At 38.8% G+C, this 18,385-nt stretch overlaps 2 pseudogenes; one reads left to right on the top strand and one right to left on the bottom strand.

The window, feature by feature from the left end:
- The first annotated feature begins 557 nt into the window (after positions 1-557).
- LOC147299714 (ent-kaurene synthase TSP4, chloroplastic-like) lies at positions 558-1,227 on the top strand (annotated as a pseudogene).
- A 12,854-nt stretch (positions 1,228-14,081) lies between these two features.
- LOC147299713 (cytochrome P450 71D9-like) lies at positions 14,082-18,119 on the bottom strand (annotated as a pseudogene).
- Between the last annotated feature and the right edge of the window lie 266 nt (positions 18,120-18,385).

Raw genomic sequence — 18,385 nt, 5'->3', positions numbered from 1 at the left:
CAATTTCGGGTACCCTATTTTGGGGCCGATTATTTGGAGTTGTAGAGATCCGATTTAGGTTATCTTTATATGGTTGTAAAGAGGAGATTCATATATTTAAACCCAGTATAATTTTTCTGAATTTGGTGGAGTTTTGATGGGTCCAACGTCGGGCCAAAGTTGAGATAAAAAATGAAAAAACCATAGTTCTTAATTGACACAAAATGAAAGTATGTGTTATTCATTAACACAAATCAAAATTAATGTCCTGAAATGAAACAACCATTAAAGTATGTATCTTGTTTGTAAATTTTTCCCTAATCATAATATGTTTTTGGATAGCACCAGTTAGCATCAGAAAAAGTTTCAATGAGTACTTCACTTTCATGAAATTATTGTCTTAGAACAACTCACATTCTCTTAAAACTGATTTTGACATTGTGACTGTCTGGTGGATGATGACCATTAATTGCTTTTCTATTCATTCACTTAAAAAATGGAGTACTTGATATAGAGTCTAAAAGGTCTTTATCAAGTTCGACTTCTTTTTATTCATTTTACTGGGGATGAAGTGAGCTATGTTTGATTTTCAATGGTTGGATTGCCTCAAGTCTATGTTGAAGGAAGTCGAGTGGTCGAGAAACAAGTCAGTGCCTACAATAGATGAATATATGACAAATGCATATGTATCACTTGCCCTGGGACCAACTGTCTTCCCTACTCTCTATTTTTGTTGGGCCTAAGATTTCAGAGGAGGTTGTAGGAAATTCTGAAATCCATTATCTCTTTACGCTTATGAGCACATGTGGGCATCTTCTCAATGATATCCAGAGCTTTAAGGTAGAAATCCTCCCCCTTTTTCTTCAAACAGAGATTTAAAAAAAAAAATCCCATTTATTATTGTTGGTTTTGGACTAACTGACAACTCCAGGATATTTTGCAAAGGGAATTAAAGCAAGGGAAGCTAAATGCTGTATCGCTGGCCATGCTTTATGGCAGTGGTATTGTTACAGAGGAAGACGCCATCAACGAACTGAAGAGTGTTATAAAGAGTAAGACGAGAGAACTGCTAAGATTAGTTTTGCTGGAGAAGGGTAACATGGTTCCAAGAGCCTGCAAAGATCTCTTTTGGAACATGAACAAAGGATGCACCTATTTTATGCAAAGGATGATGGATATGTTGGGGATGAGATGATGAAAGCTGTAAAGCAAGCAATTGAAGAACTCATCATTCTCAATGAATTGTAAGTAGAAGGTAAGCATGCGTATCAAATCTGCAAAAGAACTGTTTTGTACCAGTTATCAGCCACTACGCAGACAACCTTTATGCTGATTTGGTGTGTAAAGAAATATATGGAAGTTGTTGAAGCTTGAAGGGTAAATAATGTTGTTTTCTTAGTTTAGGTTAATTATTATGTTCTTCTGTCTAAGGTGGTTCAGTACTCTTGTACACTTATGAGGTACTTAAGGATTTATTTGTTTTTTTGTTGATTTTGGTTTTTTCAGAAAAGGAAATCTCTTCTCCATCACTCTGTGTGTGGTTTTTGTCTCTTTAATTTTCATTATGCTTGGGTTGAATTGGGCTGCAAACTTCGATGTAATTGTTTGTAATTATTTACATCATTTTATCTGTCAAAAAAGGCATAATACGTGCAAAGAGAAATGCTAGCAACTTGTCCCTCATACATTTCCCTTTAGTATTTCTCATTCTTCACGTGCCATGTAATTCATAAAGGCTAAATTCATTAACATTTCCTTTCTTCAAAATGCTTGCCTCACTTCTGCTTGTGCCTTATTCATCACTCTAAGGGTTTGCAGCATCTCCGACATTGCCGGTTCTACAACAATCGATGATGTCTCACTTCCAGCAATGAAAACATCCTGAAATATGTATTGCTTTCAGTTGAACAAGATTTCAAAATTTTGGTTTGAAGACATCATCTTCCGGCATTGAAAACATCCTAAAATATACATGGTTTTCAGTTGAAAAAGAATTCAAAAATCAGGTTTGAACTATTAATGTGCTGCTTCTATGGAAGTTCTATTATGTGGTGCCAAAAAAAAAAAAAACGGACAAGAAGAGAAAAAAGAAAAACTTTATTAAAAAAATAAATAGATTGTGTAGCAAAAGAAAAATAAAAGGTATTTTTCGGCCGTGGATCTTTACCATGAATTATCTAACATAATATAATTATCAATTTCTCAAAACACAAACTAAATGTAAGGTTTTTTGAAATTACCATTGTCGCATGAGCGCAGTCCTAGCCACGTGTTGCACCACAGCGCATCAACTTCACCGGCTTGATTACCTCCAAAAACGACATCCAAATCGTGGTTCACAAGTGGTCTATAATTTGTTGATAAATGATGAATAAATAGTGTATGGACTCAAGATCTCCTCCCGACAAAGGAGGAGAGACTAGATGTCATCCACTTGACCAAATGGTCTTGCTTCTTTACTGGTATAAAAGGTTTTTGCTCTTATTTGGTGTAGGTTTTTGTTTCAGTCCTTTCCCCCCTTATGGCATTGAAATACCGTAACTATGAGAGAGAGAGAGAGAAAGAGAGAGAGAGAGAGAGAGAGAGAGAGAGAGAGAGAGAGGTTGCTAATCGCTATGCTTGTCAGTTCCTAATTCAGGCCTTTGGATTCCAATTGAGTATGGAGCTGCATTTGTCTTCACAATTGTCTGAAAAACTTGTTTTAAGGACCCAGACTCTCTTGTGTGATCCAAGTTACAAGTCCCCCACTCCTTATATAAGGTATGCCTTCAAAATCCCATTTTTTTGAATGCATTGTTATTGGTGTTAAAATATTAATGCTTTATTGATTTTTGTATCTCATGATCGATCGTCCCCTCTAGCATGATCGATTGTGTCTTTCTAATACATCTGGCCGACTTAAACTAAACATCTGGTCGGACTCCCATGATTCTTTTCCCAGTGTCTATATTCCCCCCCTCATCCGAGGCTCAGACTTCACCTCCATCCTTCCTGCCATAAGCTGATGTGCTCCAGCTTCCTAAACCAGAGAATTCCATCTAAGACATTTGGTCGTCTTAATCTCTATATCTAGTCGACTGAATCTGGGCGGAAATGGTTCTGTTTTTTATTTACTGTTATGTTGTTGTAATATTAAGTTAATAGGACTTGGCTCATGTTTAGCCATGATAAGTCACTTTATGTGACTATTTCAGACTTTGCCTTAGTTAAAGCTTTAGGGTTGTAATGAAACAACCAAGTGATGCAGTACAATCAGCCAAAGGTTTACAAACGTAAACCTAAAAGAACAAGAAGCCTGGAATCCACCAGGAAATTGAGAGAAAACCTCAACAATAAGTTTGATAAAAATAATAATAGAATAATCCGCTAGCAATTGTAAAAATTGCTTAAGTACGCTTAACGAAACCCTAGGGCACAAGCAACCATATAATTAAGGCCCACGGATAATTACAAACCCAAATAAAATATAAACGAAAATAAATAAAATGTCTAAAAGTTTAGAATGCAGTTTTGAGGCCCTAAACGATCTCGGATGGCCGAAAAAGCCCATACGTCATGGCATAGCGATGTGTTTGATTCGTCTCGCGATTCCCTTCGAAACGATATGCATTGCTACCACTTTCAAAGCCAAACCCTTCGACTAGTAGAAATCATTTCCCCAATTTCTTGGGTTTGCGACGATCAAGCTGTTGCATAAACTTCTCCGCCATCCGTTCTGCATCAGTCTCCTCTACTTCCGAAGAACTCGACCCCGAGTTATCTTCAAGATAACACGCCTCATCATCATGGAACTCATGAAGGTCTGCAACGTTGAAAGTGTTGGACATTCCCATTGACTCGGGCAGATCAATGATATAAGCATTATCATTGATTCGTTTCAGCACTTTGAATGGTCCATACTTCTTTTGTTTAAGCTTACTATATGAACCAGCAGGGACCCTCTCCTTCCTTAGAAACACCATCACGGAATCTCCTTCCTGGAACACTTTCACCCGCCTGTGCTTGTCGGCTGCAGCTTTATACTTGGCATTGGTCTGCTCCAGCTTCTGCTTAACCTTATCTCTTACTGCCAGCACTTCCTCAGCCATATTTTCAGCAGCAGCACTTGTACCATGACCTGCAGGTAACTTCACTAAATCCACCACATGGTTAGGCACAGCGGTGTATACAATGGAAAATGGAGACCTCCCTGTCGCGTTATGAACTGCGCTGTTATACGCAAACTCAGCTTGTGGCAGCGCATAGTCCCACTGCTTGGGCTTTTCTCCGCAAATGCTTCGTATCATATTTCCCAGCGTCCTATTTGTGACTTCAGTCTGACCGTCAGTCTGGGGATGAGCAGTGCTGCTTCGGTTCAAGGAAGTTCCAAACATTCTCCACAGAGTGATCCAAAAATGACTCAAAAACTTGGTGTCACGATCAGAAGTTATAGTTTTCGGCACCCCGTGCAGTCGGACCACCTCTCTGAAAAATAGCTTGGCTATGTTGGATGCATCAGTTGTTTTCTTGCACGCAATAAAGTGCACCATTTTGGAAAACCTGTCAACCACCACAAAAACTGAATCCACGCCCCTTTGTGTTCGGGGCAATCCTAGCACAAAGTCCATAGCAATATCCTGCCAAATATCGTTAGGAACAGGCAAAGGCATATATAAACCGGTATTTTGAACCTGACCCTTCGAGACCTGACAAGTGTAGCACTTCTTAACAATAGCCCCTACATCACGCTTCAACTGAGGCCAATAGTAACGCTCCTCTAAGCTTGCGATAGTTTTGTCACGGCCCAAATGTCCGCTCAAACCCCCTCCATGTAAATCCCGAATAAGCTTTTCTCGCAAGGATGTCATAGGGATGCACAGCAGATTACCCTTGAAAAGATATCCCTCATTAATAAAGAATTCTGTCACTGGTTCGTGGTTAACACACTTCGCCCATATCTCTTTGAAATCGTGGTCAGCCTCATATAATTCCTTCAAACACTCGAACCCCACAACTTCCTGAGAAAGAGTAACCAGCAGGGAAGCTCTTCTACTTAGGGCATCAGCAACCCGGTTTAGACTTCCAGACTTATGCTTAATAACAAATGGGAACTTCTGCAGAAAAGTCACCCACCTGGCATGCATTTTATTAACATATCTCTGGCTGTTAATGAACTTCAGGGCCTGATGGTCTGTGAACAGTACGAATTCCCTCTGGATCAGGTAGTGCTCCCATTGCTTCAATGCCCTTACAACTGCATAAAATTCTTGGTCATAAGTACTCCATTTCTGACGGGCTTCGCTTAGTTTTTCAGAAAAGAAAGCTACTGGTCTTTTTTCTTGGGAGAGCACGGCACCCACTCCCACTCCGCTAGCATCACATTCGACCTCGAATACTCTCTCAAAGTTTGGAAGAGCTAGAACCGGAGCGGTGCAAAGTCTCTCTTTGATGAGAGCGAAACTCTTCTCCTGCTCGTCTCCCCAATTAAATCGGCCTCGCTTCAAACACTCCGTGATAGGCGCAGTAATGTACTGAAATTCCGCACAAACCGCCTGTAAAAAGTGGCCAGACCATGGAAACTCCTCACCTCAGTCACTGATTTTGGAGTCGGCCAATCCCGGATTGCTCTAACCTTCTCATCATCAACCTGTATACCGTCCTCACCAACTACAAATCCCAAGAACAGCAGCTTGTTGGTGCAGAAAGTACACTTTTTCAGATTCACATACAACGAATTTTCTTTCAGTACGCCCAAGACTCGTCTCAGATGAACCAAGTGTTCTTCTTTGGACCTGCTGTAGATTAATATATCATCGAAATAAACTACAACAAAAGAGCCAATAAATGGACGAAGAACCTGGTTCATAAGTCTCATGAAGGTGCTAGGCGCGTTGGACAATCCGAAAGGCATCACCGGCCACTCAAATAGGCCATCCTTGCTTTTGAACGCCGTTTTCCATTCATCACCTGGTTTAATTCGAATCTGGTGGTAGCCACTTCGCAAGTCTATTTTTGTGAACACTTTAGAACCTTCAAGCACATCTAGCATGTCTTCTAGGCGCGGAATAGGAAATCTGTACTTGACTGTAATCTTGTTGATGGCCCGGCTGTCAACACACATACGCCACGCATTCCCCTTCTTTGGAACTAAAAGGACCGGAACCGCACAAGGACTCATACTTTCCCTGATGAACCCTTTTTTCAACAAGTCTTCAATCTGTTCCCTTAAAATCTCATTTTCCTTCGGACTCATGCGGTAATGGGGAAGATTTGGTAAACTAGCGCCGGGTACCAAATCAATTTGATGCTGTATATCTCTCATAGGTGGCAGTTCATTAGGCAATTCGTCAGCGACGAGCTCCTGAAAATTCCTCAACATCTGCTGCACTTCAGGAGGAATGGTGGTGTCTTTGTGTACCGTTAACAAACCTTTCAGTACCACAGGAAAGAAAGAGTCAGCTTCAGTTATTGCTTCATTAATCTCCCGCTCACTGCTAGTCAAGGTCAGGAAACTGGAATTCCCTCTTTCTGGCACACTTAGCTGTCCTGACTGTGTAATAGGAGCCATAGCAATTTTATGCTTGTTCCAAGTAAATAACACCACATTATCCCGTCCCTTAAATGTCGTATCCAAATCAAACTGCCAAGGGCGTCCCAACAGTACATGGCACGCATCCATGTCAATCACATCACACAACACTTCTTCCCTATAATGTCTACCAATGGAGAGTGGCACTCGGCAAGTTTCAGTAACACGAACTGAAGGTCCTTTCTTCACCCAGCCCAGCGAATAAGGCGTCTCATGCGGCTCTGTTGGTAACTGGAAATGCTCGACCACCTTTTTCGACACGAAGTTTTCACAGCTGCCATTGTCGACAATCACACTGCACACTTTGTTTTTAATTGAACAGAGAGAACGAAAGATACTTCGCCGCTGCCCTTCCTCTTTTGGAGCCAAAAGAACTCGTTGTAACACCAAATTAATTCTTTCCAGCCCCTCTTCAAGGGCAAACTCAGCCCCTGCATAATCATTGTCAGCTGCTTCTTCTTCTTCTTCTTCAGGTTCCTCCACTTTTACTAAGTTGGCCTGTCTTCGCTCAGGGCAAACATTCGAACGATGCCCGGGTTTGCCGCATCTATAGCAAATATCTGTAGTGGGTCTGGCGTACGGGTTTTGTTTTTGGGGTTGGCTGCGAAACTGCCCTCCTTTATCAAAATTCCTGCCACTACTTTCATTCGTTCCTCTAGCTGGGAAATTCGAAGATTTCGATGCACCCCCGCTACTCTGCCCAGTTTTCCCTTTATCAGCAGGAACAACAGCACTCGCTTCAAAGGAATCTGTTACACTCCTCCGATAAGTTAATTGGCGCTTCTCTTTTTCCATTAGCTCGGCCTTCAATGCTGTGTTAATCGCCTCCTGCAAGGTCCACATATTCTGCAATCCAATTCTTTCTTGAATAGATGATTTCAACCCGTTCACATACCTTGCAACCTTCTGGTTTTCTGTCTCCTGCAGATGGTTACGTTCTGCCAATCGCATAAATTCATCCGTGTAATCAGCCACTGCTCTATTGCCCTGCACGCAGCTTATAAACATGCGATACAAAATTTGTTCGTAATCTGCAGGAAGGAATCTGCCCATCATGAGTTGTTTCATCCTTCGCCACGTCCGAATACGACTCTTTCCTTGCCTCTGGCGGGTATTCTGCAATTGATCCCACCACACAGCCGCAGTACTTTTCAGACGGAAAGCGACCATCTTCACCATCTTGGACTCCTGAATCTCCATAATCTCGAAAAACCTCTCCACCTCCACCTCCACCAACCAATCCAAGAAATCCTCAATCTTTAGGTTACCCGCAAAGTTCGGAATGTCTGCTTTAATCCGATAGTCATCAAAACGGTGATTATTATTAGGACGATTCTGGTTATTTTGCTGGGGTAGTTCTTCGATCTCCTCCTCAGATTCCGAGTCACTCTCTTGCACACGACGTCCCCCGGGGTTTCCCACGTTTTCGCCCCCCTGATTGATACCACCATTATTAGCGACTACTCCCCCATTATTAACACCAATATTGCCAACCGCTTGCCTTAATAAATCTCGAATCTCACCAAATTGCACAGACAGATTGTCAATTCGACGGTTCTGAGCATCCAGATCCGCTCGAGTGATTAGTTCTGCATTTTCACGGTCGCCCATTGCTTGAATCAACGATATCGAAGAGGAGAGACCTGCTCTGATACCACTTGATGCAGTACAATCAGCCAAAGGTTTACAAACGTAAACCTAAAAGAACAAGAAGCCTGGAATCCACCAGGAAATTGAGAGAAAACCTCAACAATAAGTTTGATAAAAATAATAATAGAATAATCCGCTAGCAATTGTAAAAATTGCTTAAGTACGCTTAACGAAACCCTAGGGCACAAGCAACCATATAATTAAGGCCTACGGATAATTACAAACCCAAATAAAATATAAACGAAAATAAATAAAATGTCTAAAAGTTTAGAATGCAGTTTTGAGGCCCTAAACGATCTCGGATGGTCGAAAAAGCCCATACGTCATGGCATAGCGATGAGTTTGATTCGTCTCGCGATTCCCTTCGAAACGATATGCATTGGTACCACTTTCAAAGCCAAACCCTCCGACTAGTAGAAATCATTTCCCCAATTTCTTGGGTTTGCGACGATCAAGCTGTTGTATAAACTTCTCCGCCATCCGTTCTGCATCACCAAGTTAAGCTAAGTTAATCTAATCAGAAAAAGGAGGCGCAAACCTTTCAAAAACTCTCTTCTCTCTCTTCAATTTTTCCTCTGTTCCATTGATCATGTGCTACATAACTTGCAAGAGTTAAGAACTCAAAACCAACATTGGTATCAGAGCTCTCTAAGATCAAATCTTGTGGGCGTTGTGAAGATCTAAAAGAGGAGAAAATTCGATTTGAAACCCTTGATCTGAAAAGTGATAGAAGAAGCAGCCATGGCAAGTTCAAGTAACAGTAGTGATCTCAAAACTCCAATATTCAATGGGGAAAAGTTTAATTTTTGGAGCTTTGTTGAAGAAGGATATGAAATTTCTGAAGATGAGGGAGCTTTGACAGCAGCTCAAAAGGTAATCTTGAAGGGGAACATTAAAAAAGATGCAAAAGCTTTGGGGCTCATACAAGGTGCAATCTCAGAGGACATCTTCCCAAGAATCTCAAATGAGGAGACAACAAAAGCTGCTGGGATGTTCTTCAAGAAGAATACAGAGGTGATTCAAAGGTTAGAGCTATACAACTTCAATCTTTGAGAAGAGATTTTGAGTATACTAGAATGAAAGAGGATGAATTGCTTAAGGATTATTTTACTAGGCTTACTGATGTTGTGAATCAGATGAGATGCTATGGTGAAACTATACCAAAAATTAAAAATGGTAGTTTAGAAAATCCTTATAAGCTTAACTAGAAATTATGATTCTATAGTTTCTATAATAGAAGAGACTAAAGATATGGAGACATTGAGTGTTAAAACAATAACAGCATCAATTAAGGCCTTTGATCAAAGACTAAGTAGGCATGTTGAGAATGACACAAAGAATGCTTTCCAAACACTTAGCCTTAGTTCAGGAGATACAAAACAAGAACAATCTAGTTCTAGTCAAGGTAAAGGCAACATGCCTAAGCCTAAGAAGAATTGGAAAGGCAAGAAGAAGTGGGAAAGAAATGGTACTTTTGAGAAGAAGAGTGGTGAGATGAGTTCAACACCTCAACAAAAGTGCAAGATCGGTGACAAACCTCATGCTGGTGAGTGTTGGTTTAAGGGGCAAAAGAGATGCTTCAATTGTAACAAGTTTGGGCATATGCAAAAAGATTGCAAGTCCAACAAGAATTATCAAGCTAACTTCACGGAGGAACAAGACAATGGTGCCAACATGTTCTTTGCTTGTCAAGTAGCAACTCTACCAAAAAATGACAATGTTAATTTGGTTTGTTGATAGTGGATGTAGTAATCATATGATAGCAAATGAGTCAATTCTTGTTAATATTGACACATCTGTGAGCACTAGAGTGAAGATGGGCAATGGTGATTTAGTTCAAGCAAAAAGGAAGGGCACACTTGTGGTTGAAACAAAGAAAGGAAAAAGATTCATCAATGAGGTGTTGTTGGTTCCACAATTGGACCAAAACCTCTAGAGTGTTGAGCAACTTCAAGAGCATGGCTATTTGGTGCACTTTGAAGATAATATTTGTACAATTTATCACAAGGGAAGCAAGTCCCAAGTTGTAGAAAGAATCAAAATGGAGAAGAATAGTAGCTTTCCTATATCTTTTCAATATCCAAGCAAAGTGGCTTTGAAAGTTGATGTTCTAGAGATGACTCTTGGCTATGGATAGGAGGTATGGGCATTTGAATTTTCAGAGTTTAAAGGATCTACAAAAGAAGAATATGGTTCATGGTTTACCATCAATTTAAGAAGCAAGTGAAGTATGTGAAGGTTGTGCTATTGGGAAACACCATTGGGAATCAATTCCTAAAAGGAAAGCATGGAGAGTATCTAAGCCTTTGGAGCTGGTCCAAAGTGATGTGTGTGGTCCGATGAAGACAAAAACTCATGGTCACAATAGGTACTTCATTATCTTTGTAGATGATTTATCTAGAATGATTTGGGTGTATTTCTTGAGGCAAAAGATGTCTTTGTTGTATTTAAGAAGTTTCAAGTGATGGTTGAAAGGCAAAGTGGGCATTTGATTAAAGTTTTGAGAAGTGATAGAGGAGGAGAGTATACTTCAAAGGAGTTTCTCAAGTTTTGTGAAGACATAGGGCTAGAAAGACAACTCATAGTAGCCTATACTCCACAATAAAATGGAGTTTCAGAAAGAAAGAATCGAACCATAGTTGAAATGGCCAAAAGTATGTTGAATGAGAAGGGGATTCCACATGAATTTTGGGGATCGAGAAGCAATAAACATTGCAGTCTATCTCATGAATAGGTGTCCAACAAAGGCATTGGAAGACAAAACACCATTTGAGGCATGGAGTGGCAGAATACCTTCTGTTAATCACTTCAAGGTGTTTGGTTCTATTTTCTTTGCACATGTTCCAATTGAAAGAAGGTAGAAACTTGATGATTAATTCAAGTGAGAAATGCATTTTTGTGGGTTATAGCAATCAAACTAAAGGCTATAGACTCTACAATTTGAAGAAAGATAAGGTTGTGATTTGTAGAGATCATGATGTTCTCTTCAATGAGAAATCCTCTTGGGATTGGAAGAAAAAGGAAGTCCAAGGTCCCATCATTGATGTTAACGAAGAGGTAGAGAATTCTGAAAATGAAGATGAGCTTGTTGAAGGATCTCCACAACAACTAACTCCAATGGGCAGTCCACAATCACAATCACAATCACAATCATCTGGTTCTTCATCTCCTAGTTCAACTCCAATCAGAATGAGGAGTTTGAATGATGTATATGCAAGCTGTAATTTCTGTTTCATTGAACCAGAAACCTTTGAAGATGCTGTGAAAGATGAAAGTTGGAAGAAAGCTATGGTGGAAGAGATCAATGTGATTGAGAAGAACAACACATGAGAACTTGCGGACAGACCTAGTGACAAAGATGTCATAGGAGTAAAGTGAATCTACAAGACGAAGCTAATCAAGATGTTCCATACAAAGGAACAAAGCTAAGCTGGTTGCAAAAGGGTATTCTCAACAACCCGGAATTGACTATAATGAAACATTGGCACCAGTGGTAAGGCTTGATACAATTAGGAGTGTAATCTCCCTAGCTAGCTGCTCAAAAGGAGTGGTTTCTACACCAACTAGATGTGAAATCTGCATTTCTTAATGGAGTCTTGAAGGAAGAGGTCTATGTTGATCAACCTGAGGGTTTTGTAATCAAAGGAGAAGAAATGAAGGTCTACAAGCTCAAGAAGGCTCTCTATGGCTTGAAGCAAGCACCAAGAGCATTGTATGAGGAGATAGACTCTTATTTCATTGGGAAGAGCTTTCAAAGAAGCCAAAATGAACCTACTCTCTACATCAAAACTGAAGGTAACATTGACATGCATACTGATGATTTCTTTATATGTTGATGATTTGGTTTTTACTGGAAGTAGTGAGAGTTTGATCTTGAATTTCAAGAAAAAGAAAAAGATGATGAAAAAGTATGAAATGAGTGACTTGGGTCTGTTGCATTATTTTTTGGGAATTAAAGTTTGTCAAAATGAAGATGGCATTTTTATTTCTCAAAAGAAGTATGCAAAGACTATTTTGAAAAAGTTTGGCCTAGGAGGATGTAAATCTGTAGCTATACCTTTGGTAGTTAATCAAAAGCTTGAAAAAGAAGATGGAAGCAAAGAAGCAGATGCATCAATTTGTAGAAGCTTAGTTGGGAGCTTGCTTTATTTTACTGCAACAAGACCAGATATTATGTATGCTTCAAGTTTATTGTCAAGATTCATGCACAAGCCTACTCAAGTTCATTATGGGACAGCAAAGAGGGTTCTAAGATACATTAAAGGTTCAATAGATTTTGGGCTCATGTTTGAAAGAAATTTTGTGCCAAAACTATATGGTTTTTGTGATAGTGATTGGGGAGGCAATGTTGATGACTTGAAGAGTACTTCTGGATATGCTTTCACTCTTGGAACAAGTGTATTGTCATGGCAATTAAAGAAGCAAAAGACAATGGCTTTATTAACTGCAGAAGCAGAATATGTCTAAGCATCTTTGGCAACCTCTCAAGCAATGTGGCTGAGAAGTATCATGGAATATGTTGGTGAAAAGCAAGGAAACCTACTCCAATATTATGTGACAACAAGTCTGCAATTGCAATGGCAAAGAATTCGGTCTTTCACAATCGAACCAAGCATATTGCTCGGAAACATCACTTCATCAGAGATAATGTTGAAGCCAATGAGATTGATGTTGTCTATTGCAGGACTGAAGATCAAATTGCTGACATTTTCACCAAGGCAATGCCAAGGGACAAGTTTAAGTATCTCATAAAGCTACTGAGAGTTATTCAACAAAGCATTAAGGGGGAGTGTTAAAATATTAATGCTTTATTGATTTTTGTATCTCATGATCGATCGTTCCCTCTAGCATGATCGATTGTGTCTTTTTGATACATCCGGTCGACATAAACTAAACATATGGTCGACTAAAACTCTCTGCAGAATCACTGGAACTCTCTGCAAAATCATGCTGGAGCTTCCTAAACCAGAGAATTCCATCTGAGACATTTGGTCGTCTTAATCTCTATATCTGGTCGACTGAATTTGGGCGGAAATAACTATATTTTTTATTTACTGTTATGTTGTTGTAATATTAAGTTAATAGTACTTGGCTCATGTTTAGCCACATTAGTCACTTTATGTGGCTGTTTCAGACTTTGCTTTAGTTAAAGCTTTAGGGTTGTAATGAAACAACCAAGTTAAGCTAAGGAGGGTATCCCCAACTCAGATTTTAAAGGAGTTTAATGGATTTTAAAATCCATATAATTCATCAAAATCTAAAAGAATTTGATGGAATTCCCATGGAATTTGTTATGTGTAAAAAATGCATCAAATCCATCCAAATCCATTAAAACCCTTCACTTAATGAAATTCATAATTTTTTGAGGACACCTGAATTTCATTGGAATCCATTAAAATCTGAGTTGGGGACACCTAAATTTCATTGGAATCCATTAAAATCTAAGTTGGGGACACTTAGATTTCATTGGACTTTTAAAATCCAATGAAATCTAAGTTGGGGACACCTCCCTAAGTTAATCTAATCAGAAAAAGGAGCTGGTGCAGAACTTTCAAAAACTCTCTTCTCTCTCTCTTCAATTTTTCCTCTGTTCCATCTCTGTTCCATTGATCTTGTGCTACAGAACTTGCAAGAGTCAAGACTCAAAACCAACAATTGGGAGTTATGCAGTTTCAGCTGTTTGTGTTTCTTCTAATTTGCTCATGATCATGATGATAATAAATGCATTAATTAGTATGTATGGTTCTCAACTCAATTGAATTAAACAAAGTCTTTTGTAGTTCTGAATCTGATCACACTGGGAATGGGAATTATGGGATGCTATAAAGTTGTAAACAAACTGCGATTGCTTTCCCAAGAATAAAAGCAGTTAACATTTTCATACTTAGGATTTTTCAGTAGGCAGAGGAGGACGATAGGGAATGGGAATCAAGTGCAGATCTTCTTTCCTGCCGACTGCAAGCCCCAAGGTTTCAGTCATGTCTAGGTCTTCATGCTTTATTCCATTGGGGAGTTTCCATTCAAAATGGTATAACAACAATGCAAGTGGGAGCTCAACATTGGCCAGACCATATGATATGCCCGGGCATATTCTCCTTCCAGCACCAAATGGGATATATTCGAAGTTTGAACCCTTGTAGTCAATGGAGCTATCGAGGAATCTCTTTGGATTAAAGCTCTCAGGCTCAGTCCAGTAATTGGGGTCTCACCAATTGCCCATGCATTCACAATCACCTTGGTTTTGACAGGTATTTCGTATCCACCAATCTCGCACCTCTCTCCGCATTATCTTGGAAGTAAAAGGGGACCAGGAGGGTGTAATCTCAGTGTCTCTTTAATTACTAAGTGTAAATATTCCATCTCTTTAATGCCCGTTTCATCTACCTGTTGCCCTTTTCTATTAAACACTTCCCTCACCTCCTGCTGTGCCATTTTCATTACTCTTGGATTCTTTATCATTTCTGACATTGCCCAACCTACAGTTGTAGCTGATGTCTCACTCCCAGCACTGAAAATATCCTGCAAAAAGGTTAAATTTTTAAACGATGAAAAATAATTTCCTCCATGGATTGCCAGCAATTATAATTAAGGGAAAAAACTGTATTTTTAATTTCTTAGACCCTTCAAAAGAAATCTTAATTAAAAGGAAATACCAGAATTGACATATAAGTGGAATGCTCTGTTCAGTTAATCACACATAATGAAATTGGGTTTAGGGTGTCAATCAACACTTAAAATAATGATGCACAATTATAATTCAAAGTGACTTTAACTTTGAACTATATACTGTATTATATAGTTTAGAATAGAAAGTGGAGCCATCTTGTGAGGTCTGGCTGTATTAGCTTGATTATAGTGAATAATATTCATGCTGTTTCTACCCATTGACATAAAATAAATCATGTAATTCCGTGTGCGCTTTTTTTCTTGCATTCTTTTCTATTTTCTTCTTGAACAAGTGGTCTCAAAGTAGATTAAAGTTCATAACAATTGAGATTAATTAACCATACAATTAATCATTATACGGATTAAAACAATAGGCAACAGTACAAGTGCTTCAATGCATTCATGGTGTCATGTGCTTCATATGCTTACTGTACAAACTAACGTGTGTAGACTCCTGGGGAAGCACAATTCAGGCTATCTTCAAAGTTATGCCCAAGAAAAAGGATTTCGTCGAATACATGTCTCAAGTGCCATGTGCAAATGCAGTATGATATGTCATGTGTGCGATGGTATGTACAAGATTCAACATCTGATATGCATGTAGTAAGTGTTTTCAGCAGGTTTATGGGGAATCCTAGTAAAGAAGACCGGAATGCTATCAAGTTGATTTTTTGATATCTAGCTGGTTAATTACTGTATAATTTTTTTATCATTGTACAATCTTTGCAATGGTTATAGGGTATTCACTATGCTTGAGATCTTGATGATAGGCAGTCTATGATTGGTCATGATAATTAATTTATTTGGTAGAAGTCAGTCTTGCAGTATACAATAGTCTCTCTACCATAGAGGAAAAATAAATGGCAGATACAGAGAAATTGGAGAATTTGGAAAACTAACCCAAATTGAAGTCAATTAAGGACTTTTAACCTTTTTTTTTAATTTTAGAAATTTGACCTTCGAGTAGTGCTCGAACTCCTCTCGAGAAGTGCTCGAACACCCCTTGAGCACTAGTCGATACGGTTCGAGTACTACTCGAGAGGGGTTCGAGCACTTTTCGAGGAGAGCTTGAGCACTACTCGAGGGTTAAAATTCTAAAAATTTTAAAAATGGTTAAAAATCTTTAATGGCAACCAAAATAGGTTAGTTTTCTAAATTTATCGAGAAATTGGTTGAAGAACTGGGTTTAAGCATGGAAGTGTTTCCTATGTAGTGCGATAGTTAGAGTACAATTTATTTAGCTAAGAGTCAAGTCCTTCATGTGTTGTCAAGACATATAGAAATTCATTGTCACAAGATTTACAAGTGGATTGCCTCAGGAGAGATATCCTAATCTAACGTTCATACCAAAGAGATCGAATGCAACTGATATGTTTGACCAATCCGGTTGTCAAAGGCGAGGTCAAGCAATACTTGGACTCGTTCAATGTCTGTAGCGCTTGAGTTGCTCAGAATGGGCTTTAGGAATAGGCGGTTAGAGAATTTCATATATGAGGCTTGGTTGAATTCATACCAAGGTAGAGATTTGTTCAAAGTGTCTGGAATTTGTGAAGAGTACTGTCATTAACATATAAGGAACTGTAGGCTCAAGTGAAACACTTTGTCTATTTACATATGAATAACCTTTTGACACGTGCTCTGCACGTGTCAATTGACATTTTTACTATATTTTTTTCTTTTTGTATTTTTTTCTTAGTTTTATAACTTTTCACTACTCTCTCCACGTTTTAAGATAGGTGGGGTATTTTATATTTATTAAATTTTATTTTAGTAGTTGTATTTTACAACTATGCTCTCATTTATTATGTTGTTTTTATAAGATTGTTTGTTGAATGAAGAATAATTTAAGCAATCTCATTTTTAGTGAAGCTTGTAACACCAAACTCCTCTTCTGACTTTATAATATTAAAGATGAAAATGGTGTCAGGGTGTTGATTCACACTATTGCATAATGATGTGCAATTGGAATCCTAGTTTACTTTATCCAATGTTTTCAACTATATAATATACCCTTTAGTTCAGAATAGACAGTGGAGTCATCTTGTGAGGGTTGTGTATATTGGGCAAAGGACTTTCAATGTGAGTGACGTCTTCGTAATCCTCTCGTCATGCAGCTCCATGCATAGACAGAGGCCAAAGGCGAAAATTGGAAATCCTATAATCTTTTCGTTAGTTTTTTGCATATTTTTTGCATGCATCTTTAATAACAATTGGTACCAAAGCTGATACTAATTAATTAAGGTTGTGCATTTGGAACAAGAAGTGAAATTGGTTCTTGGACTAGGAAAAAATTGAAAAGTGGTTTGACTTAGTAAGCATGATGGTATCAACAAAAATTGTATATACGTACCAAGATTACTGATTTGATGTTTTCAGTAGTAATGGAAAACTCAAGGCCACCGCCATGCTCGTGAAATTTTAGGAGAACATCTACGAGGTCTTCCTCTGCTTTACCCTCACCACTTTTTGTTGTTGCCATATCTTGTTTATGTTCTTTGATGATGTTTTCCAGTATCCTGTCAGCTTCTTCATGCAGCCTCTCAAGTTTAGGCCTTATCCCGCTTATCAGATGAAGCAAACTAACAGAAGGAAAAACATCTGCAAGATCGAAACCTCCTGCAACCTTTAAAGATTCCTTCACAACATATATGAAATTTTCATGTTCTTTGGTTCTTTTACCAAAGGCTGCTCGCGAAGTGATGGTATATATTAATGAGTAAATTTCCTTGGTAAGATTGATAGGTGATCCTGCTTTTGAAGCAATCCATTTAATGAGATTCAGTACCTCTTCTTCCCTAATAGGTCGGTAACATAGAACACGTTTTGTGCTCAAAAGCTCTAGTGTGCAAATTTTTCGTAGTTGTCTCCAGTAATCACCATATGGTGCAAAGGCAATGCTTGTACAATTGTAAGCCATGATCTTTGAAGCAAGGATTTGGGGCCTGGATGCAAAGATAACATCGTGGGTTTTCATCACCTCTTTTGTAAACTCTGGTGATGAAGCAACTATGGTGGAAACTTCTCCAAGCTTAAGGTGCATAAGGGGTCCATATGTCTTGGCCAAGTCTCTTAGTCCATGATGGGGTAGGGAGCCAATGAGCTGTTGCAGATTTCCTATAAACGGTAGCTTCCATGGACCTGGGGGTACATTTGAAGCAGAGTCTTATTTTTTGCCTCTCTTCCCTATTTTCAGTACCATAATCATGAAGAGAAAAAGGGTAAACAGGATTTGGAAGGAGGGGCATTGAAGCTCCATGAGGAAAATAAAGATGAGTTCTGATGATAGTGGCTTACGGTGAAATTGTGTGCATTTTACATCTATGTATGTATAACACAAACAGAGAATGTAACAATTAATGTCTTTTTCCTGATGCAAAAATTCTCTCAACTTGGTTGGTATCTCTCTTTTTGTAATTAATAACTAAGCTGCTAACGTCATTTTGATTGGTATCTGTTTGTTGCTTTTCCTTTATCAAAGGATAACTTGGAATTGACCAAAGATAAAAAAGAAATAACTTTTGG

This window comes from Dryas octopetala, chromosome 1 (genome assembly GCF_963921425.1).
Source record: "Dryas octopetala chromosome 1, drDryOcto1.1, whole genome shotgun sequence".
Classification (NCBI taxonomy): domain Eukaryota; kingdom Viridiplantae; phylum Streptophyta; class Magnoliopsida; order Rosales; family Rosaceae; genus Dryas; species Dryas octopetala.
This window is presented reverse-complemented; position numbering and strand designations above follow the sequence as displayed.